This window comes from Pinus tabuliformis, chromosome 6, assembly GCF_031772625.1.
Source record: "Pinus tabuliformis cultivar Carrire ecotype Pingquan chromosome 6, CPIR1, whole genome shotgun sequence".
In the NCBI taxonomy this organism is placed as follows: Eukaryota; Viridiplantae; Streptophyta; class Pinopsida; order Pinales; family Pinaceae; genus Pinus; species Pinus tabuliformis.
In genome coordinates this window covers 1,318,417,079-1,318,436,843 of record NC_142292.1, presented here as the reverse complement: position 1 = coordinate 1,318,436,843, position 19,765 = coordinate 1,318,417,079, and positions in this window count along the sequence as shown.

Here is a 19,765-nt window from a genome sequence, read left to right as displayed (position 1 = left end):
TTAAAATTCAGTGCAAAGGATAAGGGAGAAGAAACTGTACCCGATGTAGGAGCAGCCTCCCTAGCAGACCGGGATCTAGTCATAGGAGGGGAGATTGGTGGCATCTGGGAAGCACTGGATGGATGAGCAGTGACCCCAGCCACATCCTTTGGACTATCCGGACCTGTGGGCTGCTCATCCACAATCAGGTCTTCTGTCTGGTGATGTTTGGTTTCCTTTGTAGCAGCCGGAGTAGTGGGCATGAGCAGTGAGCATTCTTTGAAAAGATGTCCAACCTTATGGCATCGTCTACACCTGAATGGAACGCCTTCATAATCAAGATTTTGTCAGCGAGAGAAATGCCTCCAATGTAGGTTAATCTTTTCCTCCAGGCCTTCTATGGTATCCAAATGAACCAGGATGCGAGCTATAGTCATATTCCCTGACATTTCATAGGACTGATCATGTTCCAAATAGGTACCTAGTGCATTGCCTATGCGCTTAAAAACGACTGGGGTCCAGTATTGCATTGGAAGGCTTAGTAATTGAACCCAAATCGGCCCAGCTCCCATTTGTTCCCTCTCAGGATCAAATAAGGGATCCCATCATTTCAGCAGAACAGGGGCTAATTCGATATGCCAAAATCTAGAGAGTATCCAGTCCGTGCACTCTTCCTTGTGGAAATGAAGGGCAAACCATCCTCGCACAAGCACCTGAATGGTGGGTAATTCTTTGAGTAAAGAACCCAAAATCTCTGAGGTCTAGAGACGAAGTCTCTCCACAATATAGTTTCGCTGCCGAACTCAGCCCACCAATACCTTCTTCGCTGTATCAACAACTTCCCCCATTGAGAGGTCTTCGCCCAAGGATAGGTTGATGTCCCTCTCGACAGCTTTTAGGCACCTTCCTTTCTTTAGCTTGTCAGATCTGCGAGCCGTCGGATAGTCCCAAAGATGTCCCCGTATGCCTTGGTTAACCGTCTGTGGGGTGGATGGGGTCAATTTAGGGTTTGGGACCGGGGAGCTGAAGCATCCAAAACGGATAGGGGTGTTGGGAGATGGGCCACCAAGATTAAGGGTGCTACCGGATAGTGCAGGGACAAGGTAGGTAGCAGTCCCAGGAGGGGGGATGCCAGAGGAGGAAGGGTTGTAGGGCGGGGTGGAGATGTGGGGTAGACGGGGCAGCGACGCATTGAAAGTGGGCGATGGTTGCAGGCAGGTATCGAGGAGATTCAAGGTAGCTGGGGAAAGCGGTGGGTAGTCCAAGCCGGAGGCGTCTTCGATGTTGACAGAGGGCGGAGGATGGGGCACAGATGGCCCAAGTTTGTCTAGTGCAGAGCTAGGAGCTGAGAGAGGTCGCAGAGATGCGGCAAAAGGGCCAGAGCCCAACATAGCGTGATGGAAAGACCAAATGACCTCATGGGGATTGGGGTCCTCCGTATAGTCCACCTCGTCCAGGTCCATTGCAACCGATAGGAAAACGGTCGATGGTGGTTACGGACTACGAGGAAGGCGGGAGGACCATAGGAATGGAAAACGCTAGAGAGCCCGTGGGAAGGAGGTAAGGTTGAACGGAGTCTGGCAAGCTGTGGAGGTTAACCCTTACCGTCAGGTGCCTGGCAGCAGTGCCATAGTAATTCCATTATCGATGACCATCAGAGCTCCGCTAGGGTTTCTTTTCCTCTTCGTTTTCTGCCATTTTCAAAACAATTATTTGTTTATGTTCTTGTCTATAATTTTTTTGGAATAATTTATAAAGATGTAACAGTCAGGTGGTTTCAGATTTTAGATGTTTCATCAAGTATATTCCAGTATAATACTGTATTCCAGCTTTGTTTATCAGACAGTTTTTGTTCAGGAACCTTACATGTCATATTTGGCCGTGATATAACTGTTTACTATTTTAGTATTATAGTGAATTGATCAATGGACATAGGGTGCTTGTAAGAGATTAACTGCATACATGAGATGCATTTTGGCCCTGTTTGGGTACACCAAACTTTATTTATAAGATATTCAATACCTGTTCAGGTACACCAAACTTTGTGTATAAGATCTCCAATAAAGAGAGTTACTTTACTTCATTGTTGCTCCAGAATGAAGTCTTTTCTCTTAACCTGTCATTAACTCTATTAGTATTAACTATTTAACATGTTCTTTAATTTGTTTAAACCATCAGCAGATTGTTGTTGTAGTTGGTGCATTTTTAGTGGGAAGATACCATTTTGTTTGAACGCATTATTTAGTTTATTTTTTACACAAATGTTCTTATGAACAATATTTCTATGGATGTCATGGTTTGTTAAAAGTGAGGACTCATAAATAGTGAGCACCTTATTCACATCCACCTACTCATTCTTTAAACTTTATATTGAATCACAATGCAGGAAATTCCAGGGATGCTCCTCGCTTTAGTGCTCTGTTCTGATTACCGAAAGAACAGGGATCTTGGCAATGATACAAAATTGCCTGTTATGAGGGGCTGCAGGTATTTTTGGCATGCACTTTCAGGATATACGATTGGTTTGATTGTTGCTCTCGCTGCAGGAATCTTGACACGATTACCACAGCCTGCACTTCTGTATTTGGTATTGATTAGCATCATGCACTTTAAACTGGATAACTTGCAAGTTAAAAATATATTTCTTTGGCATCTTCATTGTGCTCTGGTATTCCTCAATTACAAACTAGAAAGTTTTCATGTCATTGTCTACTTTGAGAATATGAATGAACTTGCATAGATTCCCTTTGAGAATATCTTATTGGTGTTGGCATTATGTTTCTGGTATGGCTATATGTTACGATGTTGTACTTGATGGCAACACCCATGGCAAGGCTCTCAATATGTTGAAAATTAAGAAGTACGCAGGAGATCAGTTCAGAAGGTGCGTACTCGTAGGTACACCGTGAAGGGACCGCGGCCAGATACGTAGGTCAGCCGTTCAGGAGGTGCGTACCCGCAGTGCACTCATTTCAAGGCAGAGAAAAGCACACGTGGGGTTTCTTATGTTTAACCTTTGTATTTAGCCGACGGTATTTGTGTTATTATGGTTTTGGCTCGTGGTATTGTTCCATGATTTTAGGAGGAGCTTGCCTATATAAAGCAAAGGAGATCACTTGGCTAAGTATCTTTTGCAATTGAATATCTTAAGATCTGAAATATTGGGTTATGGTCTTAAAAGCTTGATCTATATGTAAGAGAAGTTGAAAGCGAATCTGTGAAGGGTGATCTCTCGAGCGCATGATCAGATCTGAGAAACTGTGCCGCTCTGGTGGAATGCCAATTCGGCCCTAATCAGAAGTACGCAGGTGTTTAACAGGAGAGCTACGTGGGTACGCAGAGCAGAAACAGGATATCTGCGTGGGTACGCAGTGCAGAAACAGGAGAGATGCGTGGGTACGCAGTGCAGAAACAGGAGAGCTACGTGGGTACGCAGAGCAGAAGAAGGAGAACTGCGTGGGTACGCAGAGCGACAAAGGTTCAGGTGCGTACGCACAGTAAAAGTACGCGACGCGATAGTACCTCTGGGTGCGTACCTGCAGTAACAGTACGCGGCGCGATAGTGTCTCTGGGTGCGTACCTGCAGTAACAGTACACAGTGCGGTAGAAGGATCTCTGCGGGTGTACGCAGGGAAGCAGAAGGGGAAGTGCGTAGCGACGCAGGCCACAGAAGGAAAAACTGCGTATCTGTCTTAAGATCTTCTGTTGATTGAATTTTCCTATTCATAAGGTGTTCTGGGTTAGTTCTGTTATTGCTGATCTGGTTACTGCAGTTGACTGTGTAACTTACATGTACTTGATGATCATTTGATGCTTTATGAAAAGAAGTAGGGGGTTGTAGCTCCCTTCCAGGAAAGACTGGAAAACGAGAGAGAGTTGTAGCTCTCTGCAGGTTGCAACCTGTGTACTGGTAAAGGACTGCACCCGTACAAAATCATTGTAAAAGGAGTTTCTAATTTGAAAGAAGATAGAGTCATATTGCAGCAGGTGGTTTTCACCCACATTGGGTTTCCACCTTACATCTGGTGTTCTTTGGTGTTTTTCTTGTTCATGCTCATTATTTTATGGTACTGATATGCAAAAATAATTCAAAGTATAAATAAGGAAGATTTGTTAAAAAGAATTTGATAATACTGATTCACCCCCCCTCTCAGTATTATTTCCAACAATTGGTATCAGAGCAGGTCCTTTGGAGAAGCTTGATCGCTTGAAGGAAGATCATTCATCATGAGCAACTACGAGAGGGAAGCATCAATCAGGCCACCAATTTTTGATGGGACAAACTTCAATTATTGGAAGGTAAGAGTTACTGCCTATCTTCAATCTCTTGGTACAGAAGTTTGGGATATCATAGATACAGGCTATGCTTTTCCTTCAGCTACTCCTACAGATGCAACCGAAAAGAAGAAATATGAAACAAATGCTAAAGCAGTCAATACTTTGCTAGGATGCTTATCTCAAACTGAATTCGTAAAGGTTATGCAATATAAATCCGCAAAAGAAATATGGGACAAGATTGTCTTGAGCTACGAAGGAGATGAACAGGTAAAGCGTGCTAAACTTCAAACTCTCAGGATTCAGTATGAGAATCTCAGGATGTATAATGATGAAAGTGTGGCTAACTATTTTCTTCGGGTAGATGAGATTGTTAATTGCATGAAAAATTTGGGTGAAGAAATAAAAGAGGCTATTGTGGTTGAAAAGGTTCTAAGATCATTGTCCCCCAAGTTTGAATCTAAAGTATCTGCAATAGAAGAAAAGGAAAATCTATGAATTCTTACTATGTCTCAGCTACATGGAATTCTAACTGCTTATGAAATGAGAAAGGGAGGTCCATCAGACAGAAGAGAAGCTGCTTTCAAGGCGTCAGGCAAAGGAGATTATTATGAAGCAAGTCACGTACCAGAAGAAGAAGAAGAAGAATCAAATTTTGTCAGAAATCTTCAAAGGGGTTCTGGAAGGTTTAGAGGTAAGTTACCTTTTAAATGCTTTGCTTGTGGAAGAGTAGGTCATTATGCTGCAAAATGTCCTTATAAGGATAAAGGAAAGGAACCTGCTAGATGGAACAAGAAATAGGGTGCAAATGAGAAAAGCTACTACACTCATGAAGATAGTGATGGTCTCTCAAATAGTGATGAAGATGAACAAGGTAATGAATATAAATTGTTAATGGCATTTGAAGATGATGATTATATGGATGCTATAGATGTGGATAACCTTTTTGAAAAAATTACTAGACTCAAGAGATGTATAGAAGAAAAGAATATGATCATTGATACTCTACAATTTCAAATTGATGAAAAGGAAAAACATCTTGAAAAATTAGAAGGTGAAATTGTTGCTCTTAGAAAAGAGATTGAAAAAACAAAAGCTATTAATCTTAAGTTTGTCAAAGGATCTGGAACTCTGGATGAGATTATCAATGTACAACGTTCTCCTCTAAACAAGATAGGTCTGGGCTATAATGGAGAAACTTCTCAAGCATCCACTTCAAAAAGTTATCTTGATGCAGCAAAAAGGAATGAGCAAAAGCACAATGGAGACTATCAGGTAAAGCAGGGATGAATTGCAAACAAAGACTATCAGGGGCAATCCGTCTTAAGAGTGAACAAAAGCTACAACCAGCCACAGGTAAAATCTTCTCAATTTGGTTCAAGAATGAATGACAATAGAGATTACAATCACTTGGCCGGTAGATTTGATAACCACAGAAGTTTCTTCAATGGACAATGTTTTTCTTGTCATAACTTTGGTCACAAAGCAGCTCAATGTGTTGCATATAAAACAATCATGACTAGAGAAGCTCAAAAACAAAGAAGTATGACCAGGATTACAAAAAGGACCTATAACAACTTTTCGGCTCTTGAAAATGAAGTTGAATGTTCTATTTGCAATAACTTTGGTCATGAAGATTCTGAATGCAAGAGCAGGTTTCAGCAGAAAAAGGAACAAGCCTCAAGCACCAAAACATGGAGAATAAAGGAACCACAAACAGAAAGATGTGGGATAACATTTTATGCAGAGGGACAGGAAAATCTATGGTACATTGACAGTGGATGTTCGAAGCATATGACAGGTGATAAAGAAAAACTTGAGTCATATTCTGCTCTAGAAAAGGGAAAGAAAGTTTCTTTTGGAAATGATACTCCTTCAACTATAAAAGGAAAAGGCATTGCTCAGTTAAAAGAAAAGGTCAAGGCTAGAAATGTTTTGTATGTTGATGGATTGAAGCATAATCTTCTAAGTGTCAGCCAGATGTGTGATCAAAGAACCGAGGTGATATTCAGATCAAATGGATGTCTTGTTCGCGATCTTGATACAGGTAAAACAGTGATCAAAGGCAAAAGAACTCCAAATAATCTGTACATATTTGAAGAAGGACAACAACAATGCTATCTGAGCAAGGATGATGAGCACTGGTTATGGCATCGGAGGTTGGGGCATCTAAGCTTTTCACAAATAAGGAAAGCATGCAAATATCAGGCAGTTCGCGATCTTCCAGATATCAAAATTCCTGACAACACCATATGAAAATCATGTCAGTTTGGAAAACAAACCAGAACTAACTTTCCAGAGAAGGAAGGATCAGCTAGCATGCCTCTTGAACTAGTACATACAGATACATGCGGTCCATTCAGGAAAAGAACACCTTGAGGAGAAGAATACTTGATATTATTAATTGACGATTTCTCCAGGTTTGTCTGGTTAGGACTTATGAAGCACAAAGATGAAGCATTCGAAAAATTCAAATCCTTCAAAGCCTTGGTTGAAAATGAATCAGGTCACAAAATTAAGTGCCTTAGATCCGACAGAGGTGGGGAGTTTACCTCAAATGAAGTTTTCGATTTCTGTGAAGAACATGGGATAAGAAGAGAATTCTCTACAGCTAGAACTCCTCAGCAAAATGGAGTTGTGGAAAGAATGAACAGAACAGTCCAACAAATGGCTCGTGCTATGCTTGATGAGTCAGGAAGTCCTGCAACTTTCTGGGGTGAAGCTGCACATGCTACGGTTGTTATTCTCAACAAAACAAATGTCTGGGTGAACAGCACTCAAACTCCTCATGAGCTCTGGAGTGGTAGGACTCCTTCGGTAAAGCACTTCAAAATCTTTGGGAGAAAATGTTATATTAAGAATACTGATGAGCAACTTGGCAAACTTGAACCTAGAGCAGATGAAGGCATTCTTCTTGGTTACTCTCCACATAGCAAAGCATACAAGTGCTACAATAAATGACTTGGCAGAATTGTTGACAGCATTGATGTAGTGGTTGATGAGAAGGGATACATTCCTAGGCAAGTACATCATGAAGACATCGAAGAAGATGAAGGCTACCCTCAAAGACAGAATGATGAAGAAGAAGAACCAGAGGAGCAGACAAGAATAGAAGAGAAAACTCCATCCAGATATGTTCAGAAGAATCATCCAGAATCTCAGATTGTGGAGCAGAAAGAAGCAGGTGTACAAACAAGAAGAACAGTTGCAGAAGCTTCAAGCTATTTGGCATTAATCTCCTCCACTGAACCACAAAATGTGAAAGAGGCATGCAAAGATGAATGTTGGGTGAAAGCAATGGATGAAGAACTTGAGCAGATCGAAAAGAACAACACTTGGGAGCTGGTTCCTAGACCAAAGGATAAGAATGTTATCGGAACAAAATGGGTCTTCAAAAATAAATTGAATGAAAATGGAGAAGTAATTAGAAACAAGGCCAGACTTGTTTGTAAAGGGTATGCGCAACAAGAAGGAATAGATTTTGAAGAAACTTTTGCTCCTGTTGCAAGACTTGAGGCCATCCGAATGTTCCTTGCTCTCTCAAGCTTCCAAAACTTCAAAGTATTTCAAATGGACGTGAAATCAGCCTTTCTAAATGGAGATCTGGAAGAAGAAGTATACATTGAGCAGCCAGATGGGTTCATTCTTGGAAATGATCCAAATCTTGTATGCAGATTGAAAAAGGCTCTCTATGGTCTCAAACAAGCTCCAAGGGCTTGGTACTATCGTTTGGACAAATATCTTCATCAACAAGGTTTTTCAAAAGGATCGGCAGATAGCAATCTTTATATAAAAATTGAAAATGACAAATTGCTAATACTTGTTGTGTATGTAGATGACATTATTTTTGGCATCAATGAAGAAGCTATGAGTCAAAGCTTTGCCTTGGTCATGCAAAAAGAATTTGAAATGTCCTTGCTGGGAGAACTAACATATTTCCTTGGTTTGCAAATCCAACAAAAAGAAGGAGGAATCTTTTTATCTCAAACCAAGTATCTCAAACAGATTTTGAAGAAATATGGCATGGAAGATGCAAAACCAGTATGTACACCCATGGTCACAGGATGTAGCCTCAGTGCAAATGATGAATCTGCAGCAGTACATCAACCAACCTACAGATCTATGATTGGAAGTCTACTTTATTTGACAGGTACCCGATCGAACATCATGCATGCAGTAGGAATAGTTGGAAGATTTCAGGCAAATCCAAAGGAGACTCATCTTCAGGCAGTGAAGAGAATTTTCAAATATCTTCAAGGGACACAAAATTATGGCTTATGGTATCCTAGAGATACAGATCTCACACTTCATGCTTATACAGATGCAGATTGGGCCGGAAGCGTGGATGACAGGAAGAGCACAAGTGGTGGTGCGTTCTTTATGGGTTCCAGATTAGTATCTTGGTTCAGCAAGAAACAGAGTTCGATTGCCTTGTCTACAACTGAAGTGGAATATGTTGCTGCTGCATCTTGCTGCACTCAACTCCTTTGGATGATGCAGACCTTGCAGGATTTTCAAATCACTTGTACACCACCTATCTCCATCTTATGTGATAACACAAGTGCAATCAACATCTCAAAGAATCCTGTCATGCATTCAAAAACCAAGCACATACCAATCAAGTATCATTTTCTCCGGGAACAAGTGCTTGAACAGAAAGTCAAGTTGGAGTATGTTCCTTCTAAGGAACAAGTTGTTGATATTCTCACCAAACCATTGCCCAGGGAGACTTTTGAATACCTCAGGCAAAAGCTGGGGGTTGTTGATGCATCATCTTATTGTTGAAACTCTTCTGATTGATGGTTGTACGCATGGTTCATCTGGGGTATATGTGTACATGTGTTGGGTGGCTGATTGGTTGAAGATTGATGGCACAGGTTCAGGGGGAGCATATAATGCATTTGATGGCATTATGGAGGATGTACAGAAGGAGATCATGGAAGTAGCTGCAATATGTCTCTATCTCTTTCATGATGGATTATGGTTCTTCGTTGCAGATCTGGTTCATATTCAGGGGGAGCATGTTCTTAGGGGGAGCATAACCCTTTGCCCTTGATGTCAAAGGGGGAGAATGAAGCTGAAGTTTTTGAGGTTGCCATCAAGTCCAAAGGGGGAGATTGTTGGCATTATGTTTCTGGAATGGCTATATGTTACGATGTTGTACTTGATGGCAACACCCGTGGCAAGGCTCTCAATATGTTGAAAATTAAGAAGTACGCAGGAGATCAGTTCAGAAAGTGCGTACCCGTAGGTACACCGTGAAGGGACCGTGGCCAGATACGCAGGTCAGCCGTTCAGGAGGTGCGTACCCCTAGTGCACTCATTTCAAGGCAGAGAAAAGCACACGTGGGGTTTCTTATGTTTAACCTTTGTATTTAGCCGACGGTATTTGTGTTATTATGGTTTTGGCTCGTGGTATTGTTCCATGATTTTAGGAGGAGCTTGCCTATATAAAGCAAAGGAGATCACTTGGCTAAGTATCTTTTGCAATTGAATATCTTAAGATCTGAAATATTGGGTTATGGTCTTAAAAGCTTGATCTATATGTAAGAGAAGTTGAAAGCGAATCTGTGAAGGGTGATCTCTCGAGCGCATGCTCAGATCTGAGCAACTGTGCCGCTCTGGTGGACTGCCAATTTGGCCCTAATCAGAAGTACGCAGGTGTTTAACAGGAGAGCTGCGTGGGTACGCAGAGCAGAAATAGGATATCTGCGTGGGTACGCAGTGCAGAAACAGGAGAGTTGCGTGGGTACGCAGTGCAGAAACAGGAGAGCTGTGTGGGTACGCAGAGTAGAAGAAGGAGAACTGCGTGGGTACGCAGAGCGACAAAGGTTCAGGTGCGTACGCACAGTAAAAGTACACGGCACGATAGTATCTCTGGGTGCGTACCTGTAGTAACAGTACGCGGCGCGATAGTGTCTCTGGGTGCGTACCTGCAGTAACAGTACGCAGTGCGGCAGAAGGGGAAGTGCGTAGCGACGCAGGCCACAGAAGGAAAAACTGTGTATCTGTCTTAAGATCTTCTGTTGATTGAATTTTCCTGTTGATAAGGTGTTCTGGATTAGTTCTGTTATTGCTGATCTGGTTACTGCAGTTGACTGTGTAACTTACATGTACTTGATGATCATTTGATGCTTTATGAAAAGAAGTAGGGGGTTGTAGCTCCCTTCCAGGAAAGACTGGAAAACGAGAGAGAGTTGTAGCTCTCTGCAGGTTGCAGCCTGTGTACTGGTAAAGGACTGCACCATTACAAAATCATTGTAAAAGGAGTTTCTAATTTGAAAGAAGATAGAGACATATTGCAGCAGGTGGTTTTCACCCACATTGGGTTTCCACCTTACATCTGGTGTTCTTTGGTGTTTTTCTTGTTCATGCTCATTATTTTATGGTACTGATATGCAAAACTAATTCAAAGTATAAATAAGGAAGATTTGTTAAAAAGAATTTGATAATACTGATTCACCCCCCCTCTCAGTATTATTTCCAACAATTGGGAACCTTGTTGGAAATAATACTGAGAGGGGGGGTGAATCAGTATTATCAGATCAATCAAACTTTTCAATGCTCAGAAACATATACGCTACTTCAGTTAGGTGAACCAGCGTGTACACGCTACTGTGGTTAAGTAAAACAGCGTATAAGAAGAAAACTCATAATTTAGTTAGCTTATTCTTCAGTTAAGTTCATCAGGACATTATTCACCACATTAACAGTAAGCAGGTGCAGTATAACAGAACAGATCAAAAACCACACACATGAACACCAAGATATAAGGTGGAAACCCAATGTGGGTGAAAACCACCTGCTGCAAGTTGTCTCTATCTTTCTTTAATAAGAAACTTCAGTTTACAATATTTTGTACTGGTGCAGCCTTGTACCAGTACGCAGGCTACAACCTGCAGAAGGCTACAACCTTCTCTCGTTCTCCAAACTTCCTTGGAAGGGAGCTCCAACCCCCTTTGCTCTTGTACTAGCCAAGATACTAGTACGTAGGTGCTGGCCTACAATCTTCTTTCTTTCAGGTATCACTTTTCATACATTTTCAGACTGGATATTCCTGAAGCACATCATTCAATCTGTAGAACCCAATTCATTCAACTTTCATAACAGATCCATGAAGCATAAAACAACCAATACTAGAATTATCAAACTTTGAATCACTGAACCACTGAACCCTGTCAATCACCAGATACCAGAACCCAGAGCAGTCTACAGAACTCTGCAATAACAGTCAGATCCAACTGCAAAACCCAAAAATAAGCTTTAAGAGATATACGCTACTTCAATGAGCGAAACCCGCGTGTACACGCGTTTTTACTTAAGCCAACCTGCGTACAGATCTAAAAATAGATTCTCTCAACTTGCAGCTGTACCAGACATCAGTTAGATCCAGAACATAATATTGCGACAGTATGCAGATCTAGAAATACGCATAATCAACCATATCATAATAGAGCATTTCAAACCATTAGATCCCGATTTGTCCTTAGATCTAGTCTTCCATCCGCCGATGTGATTTCTCCTTAGCTCATATCAAGCAACCCGAACCCTGCATATCAGATCTCTTTCTCTCTTAGATATTCAAGCCTTGTCGAAAGATGATATTGCCTAATGATATTCTTCTCCTTATATAGCCTTAGGCCTTTCTCAATACCAAGAGCCAAAACCATAGTAACACAATACCATCAACTTTAAAACTAGGGATCGACACGCCCGTCGAGACATAATGGTCCGAAATCATAGGCACAACTTCCAAGGACTAACCACCATGGACCAAAGGAACCTTTCCACATACACGCGCTTTTTCTGAATCGAACTAGCGTGTACACGCGACTTGGGCTTAACGAAACGGCGTGTATGAGCTTCCTTGGCATGCTGTACTGAGATCTGTCTTCTGATTAAGTTGCCATCACCTGTACCAACCTCTGAGTGAGTTGCCATCAAGGACAACACTTAAATCATAATGCCAACAAACCTGTTTTAATTTTTTTTGTCAGTTCACTCACTTATTTCTTCCATTTTCTTTTTAGTATCCTTAGATGAAATGGCATTTTTTAATTTTTGGAATGGGTTATAGTTGTTAGGAAGTATTGAATAGTTAAGAGAATTCCTTCTTTCATGTATGAATGTAGTTGTTTACCTTTGGACACATATTAATAGAAAGTTTATTCTGTCTCCAATTAAGAGATTTTTGGAATTGCCTTGCACTATATTATAATTAGTATTTTGACCTTTAATCAAAATGAACAAGTACGTCTTCCATAATTTTCCAGGGTTCTAACATTAGAAAATACTCTGACTGCATTTGATTTCGTGTATAAAATGTATTTTCCCATTGGATGTTACATGGTATTTCTGATGCCCACCTCTAGTATTGTTGTCGTCTGGAGTCAATGAGTTTACACCAGATTCTTTGTTTAGAGACTTGAGGTGTTTGGATGTTTCTAATATTTTTTAATTGCAGTGATGAATGGACCGATAAGTTTGACCCAAGTAATGGTACAAAACTTTTGTTTAAGTTCCATTTTTGTCAATTTAACTTCATCCTATTATCATTGAAAAATTAGAGCCTTCAAGGTCATGCACATTTGATCCAGAACACCAATAATACCCACAAATGGTCGTTTCTCATTCAAAAATTGAACACACAGTGAGGGGAATTAGAAAGATGGAACCTGATTGTTTTATAGTGGTCCACTATAAGTAACGTCTTAGAGTCTGTTTATGAAATATAATGCCCAGAAATTGATACAAAGACACAACACTTCATAACGGTGCTTGTATCACCATCAAACCCTAAACCCCATAAGCTAAGTGGTTAGAGCAGCCAGATCTTGTTTATGACTAGGTTGAGAAAATGTCCTCTTGCTGGTTTCAAGATCATTTTGACCTATATCATCGATCATTCTAGAGTGCACCTTTTCCAGGCCCCAAAATTGTCCCTCAACGTTGACTTCATGTGGATTTGTTAGAGGTTCGTTGTCTACATTTCCTTTTAAAAATCTAGTGCATGAATGATTGTCCACATGTTCATGAAGAAGAGAACATCTTTGCATTTGATGTGGTCCAGAGAGAAATTTTTTATTTGGTCAAGCCTGTATTGTTCATCAATTATTTTCTTGACATCGTTTTCATTCTCGGCACTGTAGTTGTATATGTCATCGAGGGTTTCATTACAGGTTTCATCAATATTCTGGGCTGTCCATCTTTATTATTGTCAACAATAGAGCCATCTAGAGGTGGAAATGGATTTGTATGACTGAAAGCTTCAATAATTGTGTGTTTATAACATACCCTTTGTTCCTCTACCAAGGAATATCCATCACATATGTCAATAACATTTCCTTCCAGATGAGTATTGACAGTAAAAGGAAGAGACTTCCCTATCCCATCAGGCTTGAGGAACAAATTCAGATTCTAGGCATAAAAAATAGCAGGACTATTGGATTCCATGATATAGGATCTTTGAGGATTGAACTATAATATTAATTGTTTCTTCACTCAGATAATAATAATGGTCACATTATTACTTTGCTGGCTTTGAAAAACCTTTTGAGTTTATTGACCTCAAACTGTAGGAAATCATGATTACTTCCATTTATTTCTTACACGATCATGATTAACATCAAAGTGCAACGTGGGGGTTACATTACTCCTCAAACTCACAATGAAATGTTGAGGTGCCAAGTATATTACCATGAAAGTCTACAGCTCCCTTAATTTCAGTGTCTATGAAAATAGGATTAGTGCGATTGAACTATATTTCTGTGACCTCAAAAGTGTTTTCAGGATTTAAATTATCAGCAAGGGAAGCATGATCTTCATCATCCTTTTCATATGGTTGATCTTTTGGGGTAGAAGCATGGTTTCTACTTGTGTAGAACTGCATTTGGGTTGTATCATCGGTGGAAGTATTAAAAAATTCTTCATTTCCTCCGTTTATCACTTTGTCATGTAGGAAATCATGACTGGCATCCTCACAATGGTGAAAATTATTATCATGCTCCTTGTTTTCATTCAAATCATTCATAGAATCTAGGACAGATACATCAACACATAGTTGTTCTTTGATGAGGATGGGGTTTAATTTGGGGCCACGTTGGTCACAAGTAGCCTGTCCAAGAACTAATCTTGTGAATTTGGAGGGTCTTTTTCAGTGATACTGTTATCATCTTCAAGAGAGGTGGGAGCTTCTTCTTCTTATACGTCTACAACAAGGTCTTGAAAGGTATTTTCATATCATCGGAAACCAGGGCCCCAATGCTCGAGAAAGCCCTCAATTAGACAAGCAATAGAAGATATTCCCTTTGGACTACTGAATCTAACCCAAGCCTTTTGTTTTTCCTCAAGATAGTATAGAATTAACCTCATGCATAACGTATATATATTCTTTTGAGAAGAGTATATATATTCTTTTCAATTCATGTCCTTGCCTTGCAGGACCTTGAGAGGGGTATATAGATTCTTCTCAATGGAAAATAGTTTCTGTTTGTGTGATTGTTTATGATCTAATCATCTGCAGAATATCATAGTGCAAGGATTGTTAGGGGATCTATATTCAAAATAAGGCTTGAAGATAATATCCACTATCAAATCAACCAAGGGTAGGCTTAAAAGATGAAATTGAAAAACATTTTACTTCTTAATTCTCCCTACAAAAGAATTTTCAATTGCAAATACTAAGCACACAGAATATTGTGTGACTAGTCTTTGACCTTGGGTAAGCTAGCTGCTACCCTCTCAAACATGATCAATGATGATGGTAAGTCTTGGGATTAGACAGATTCCAGTGTGAATTCTATAATGCTACCTAGTACTTTGTCAATCCAAACATTTTGTATAGGTTTACAAAGAATCCATCACAAGAGCAATCATTGAGAACCAACTTAAACAAAGGTATTATCAAGTTTATACCCAAACCCAATGATTCCAAAGTGACTATGAGCTGGAAGCCTATCACTCTGTTGAATGTCACATGTAATAGTCTTACCAAAGCTCAATTCTCATAATCAAGCATATTCTCATGATTATTATCAAACTTGGGCAGACTTGTTTCATCAAAGGGCGATTCATCATCGCCAATATTATTGCAGTCTGTGAAGGCATGGAATGGCCCAGTCATTATGGCCATAACATCCTTGTCATCAAAACCAGCTTTGAAAAAACTTACGTGATAGCATGGTATCCCTTTATTCTACCTCTTGCATTTGAGCCAATTTCTCTAAAGGCTTTTAAGATATTATTCACCAAGACCTAACCTTGCCTCTCTCTTAAAGAGTGTAAACCTGAGTTAATCCTTTCCGATCAAGTTGCCAAACAGAGGCCAGTGTATGTCTGATATCTCATAGGGTCAAGCAAGGTGTCATTAAAGTGGATTCATCTGCACAAACCATATCCAAATAATCTTTTGAATGGGCTAAAACTCATTGTTCTAGATTGGAGTCAATTGATAATGTCTTGTAAATTACTTAGGCATTTTCTGCAAGGCCCTTAGCTCTAAACATTCAATGAGTGAAAACCTATTGCTACAGGTAGAGCTCACAAAACATGCCTGATTGACTTAAAGGTAGAGCTCACAGAAGATGCCAGATTTACTTAAAACACAAGGGTGGGTTTGGGTAAAGGCAAGCCAGATTTTTAAATTCCTAGGAATTCCTTTTCTTTTCAAGAAACACGTGAGGAAAATGGGATATGCTTATCCAAATGTGGGGAAATAATTTTGGTAAATGGATTTATAATCCCAAGACCTTAGCAGCATGATTTCAGATCTGTGCTAAGTGTTGTATTCTATGCATGTTATTCTTTATTGTGGGTGCCCTTGGTTGCTTCTTTGTGCCAATTTTGACGGGGGGATGGGTTTCAACTTTTCATAGATTCAAGAACCTTTAATATAGATGGAGGGAATGGAGTGGCTTTGGTATTCCCAGAACATCTGTAGAACTGTGGTTGTGTGTACCTTTAATGTATTTGATGACCACTGTAAATTTTTGCAAGAAGGCAATCCAGTTGAAATGATGTCTTTGGTGCACCTTGGAGTGGATTTGAAGGAATTATAAAGGCTTATGATATAAAATGATAATTTTCTCTTGTCCCAATATTTTAAGTTATTGATGTTATGCATAACAATTGTTGTTATATTCGATATTCTGCCAACATGCAATGCAGATTTTGTTTATCAATGTGTATTCATGTATTAATTCAACTGTTTTCAAACTATTTTATGTGATCAATGATATGCAGAGGCACTTTCATGGGTGCTTCAGATCCTAAAAGAATGAACTTGCATACACAGGAGTTTATATATAAAAGTGAGGATATGACAGGAAATAAATTTTATCATGCTCTAATAACCAACTAGGGTTTTGGTGAACAGCCTTTTGAAAATATAGTCTAATGGTTCTTATGTGTATTTGTATTCCTGTAGCAGGATAGTTCCAACAGGATTTGATTTAGACAACTTCCAAGAAAGCCATTAAGGTAATTTTTACATGTATTAGCTACAACTACAGACTATTTTAGCACACTTTGTCTTGATGCTCTTTGTTTGTCACTAAGGATTAATGAGGATCACTGTTTCATTGATAGCTTTGTGCACAAACATTAATGATTAAATAGGTTATTTTAATGATACCACGGTTTTGCATATTTGTTGTGATTACCCTTTTGTTCCCAAAATTGGTTAGATCTCACCAAAATCATCCTACACCTTATTCATCTTTCCACTTTATTTTCCCCGGCAAACAATTCCCTATCTAATGCATAAGGCTTATGGTGGGTCACACCATCTTTAATGATGCGAATTTGTGTCATACATTATGACAATCCTGTTTCTTGTGTCACTTTAGTATAGGTGACATATCTGTCAGAGGTTGACTACAACCAGGAAAAGCCATTTTGGGATCTTGTGATTTGATGTGAGCTATTATAGGAAAGGTCTTGAAAGGCTTGCCTTGGTTCTGTTGTTAAAATGTTAGGTCATTAAAGTAATGGTCAAATTTTGAAATTAGTGTACATGAAACAATTGTGTGGGGTGTAATTTGAGGGTCTGTAAAATGGCAAGTCAATAAGAGGACAAACTTGGCTACATATGTGGTGAGAGAGAGATTATAGGAAGTGAAAGGTTATTGGGCAAATAAAGAGTCATACGAATTGGAATGTTTAGTGTTAAAAGCTCTATTATGTGTTCATGTGCTTCCAAATCCATTTTCTTTTGCTCTATCTTTGTAATAAAATTGTCAATGTCTCATTTCATAGTATTTTTGTCTTATTGAATGATCTATGTGATCCAGTTTCAGTGATAACATGATGCTAATTTGCTTCAATTTTGACCTGGCGTCAGAGTTGAAGCATGTGTTTTTGGAAAGCAGAAGATGGATAGCTTTGAAATATATAAATTGAGAGCAACACAAATCACGAGTTAATTCGTAGTGACATTTGTGGTCCTATCAAAACAAAATCACTTTGAGGAGCAATCTACTTAAGCATCTCTGCCATGTGAGCCTTGGAACTCTTGTTTCTAGGAAAAAACAAACTGTAAAATTAACAGTTCCTGGGAATCTATTGAAACTGACTCTGTAGCAATCCCTAATCACTATAAAGACCTAGATACACCTGTCATCAAATATAGACCCTGAGATATATTGACTGCTCAACAGATTATGAATCTCAACAATAGATTTTATTCAAGGTTGAATATGCCAAATGAAGGTATTGTACTTCTGGAAAACTAAAGCCCATACATCATCAAGATGTACCCTGACTGTCATACATAATCATACTAATAGTAGCATATTCTGACTTCCCAGGATATCAAAGAAACTGCTTTAATATTCTATTCAGTTGTAGACATATGGCAAATACTTTGAAAACCTTGGTAGCTTTGCTTAAGCTATTAAGAAAGCCTTCGAACTTCTGATCAGCAAGTCTTCCATCTTTCATCTTCTTCCACATGCATCTTGTCATATGAATTATCAATACTGTAAATCAGCTATACAGAATTTTGAAAAATCTCACTCAAAGACAAACCCTAGGCACCACCAAGAACATTGAATCTCAATCTTCATGTGCATTATACTACCCTGCAATCGTTATTTCACAATTGTGTATGCAGTAGTATTGACTCATGTATAGTGATCACAATGTCAAGACTTTCACAATTCTCAGGCTTTGAAAAATTCATACAATAGCTACTCTCAACAAATGTAACTATCTGAAAGTATTGTCAATAGAATATCTGGAGAAGCAATTGAAGTGACCTTTTGAGCTATTTCTTTAGAGACAATGACTTGATATTTCAATCCCCAGAAGGGATATAACAATATTCAATAGTAGTAAGCCACCAATCAATTATGGATGATCAAGTGAACAAGGTAATCATCATAGTGTTCCAAGGGTGATCTTCACAAGATGAAAAGCTTAGGACATACTACCTCAAATTATATTCTTCAGATTTGAACCACAGAGGTATTTCAACTAATAAAATTAGATATTCAAAGATTGACACAATACAAGGGTGTGATCAACTTGAACCCCATATGATGCTTCTGTCATTTATCTTCATCCTCAGGATTGTGCCATTTATATTTATATCATATACTAGCAGCTACAGGGTTTACTGTGCTAAATACTTAACCTTGTCAATGTTACTTCTATGCGAGGTTCTTGTCAATTTATAACCCCGATCTAAGGAGATATGTCATAGATACTGATTTCAGGGCACTGAGATAATGTCGTATTACAGGAGCAAGCTATCTCTGGCTAGATTATAGTTTAGACAACTTCAAATAATAATCACAGGTGCAAGCTTGATTAGTATGAAGTTAATGAAATCTGAATTATGTTATACTACAAGGTTACAACAGTAAAAATATGTTATTGATGAGAATTGTGGTCACTATCATGGTATTTGCAGAGTATCAATTTCCATGTGTCATATCTTATCCATCATATCATGGCCAATATGGAGTTGAACAGACTATTTTACATATCAAGGTGTTGTGTAGACATAATGAGTCATTTTCATGCGACTTGAGAGATCTGTAGTGATTCTTATGAACACCAGGCAGGCCAGAGTTTATAGAATGCAAATCATAAAATGTGAGTCATAGAAACAATGCAGGTCAAGGATCTTAAAGGGTTGAAACACTTCTGTAATGATGAACTGAGATAATGCCAATTATTGAGAGGGTTTGATGGAAAATTGTTACAACCTTCTTCCTTTGCTCCTAGACCCCTACCTGACTGTGGCCTTCCTCCAAACACCTCTGCTCCAATTTGCTAATGGTTTGGACTATTAATCAAACAAAAGATAAGAGTCACAGTCTCCCATCCAGAGATCCAATGCCTACAGACTCCTGCCAGCATTTCAACCTCCTGTCCAAGGCTGTCAATGCCTGCGACCTACTTGTAACACACAGCTAGGGCTGTGGCCTGTTGTAGGAGAGAAACATCCAACTATGACAAGCCCAAACATCATGCAGAACTCCCTCTCAGATGCATCTTCCTCCTTGCT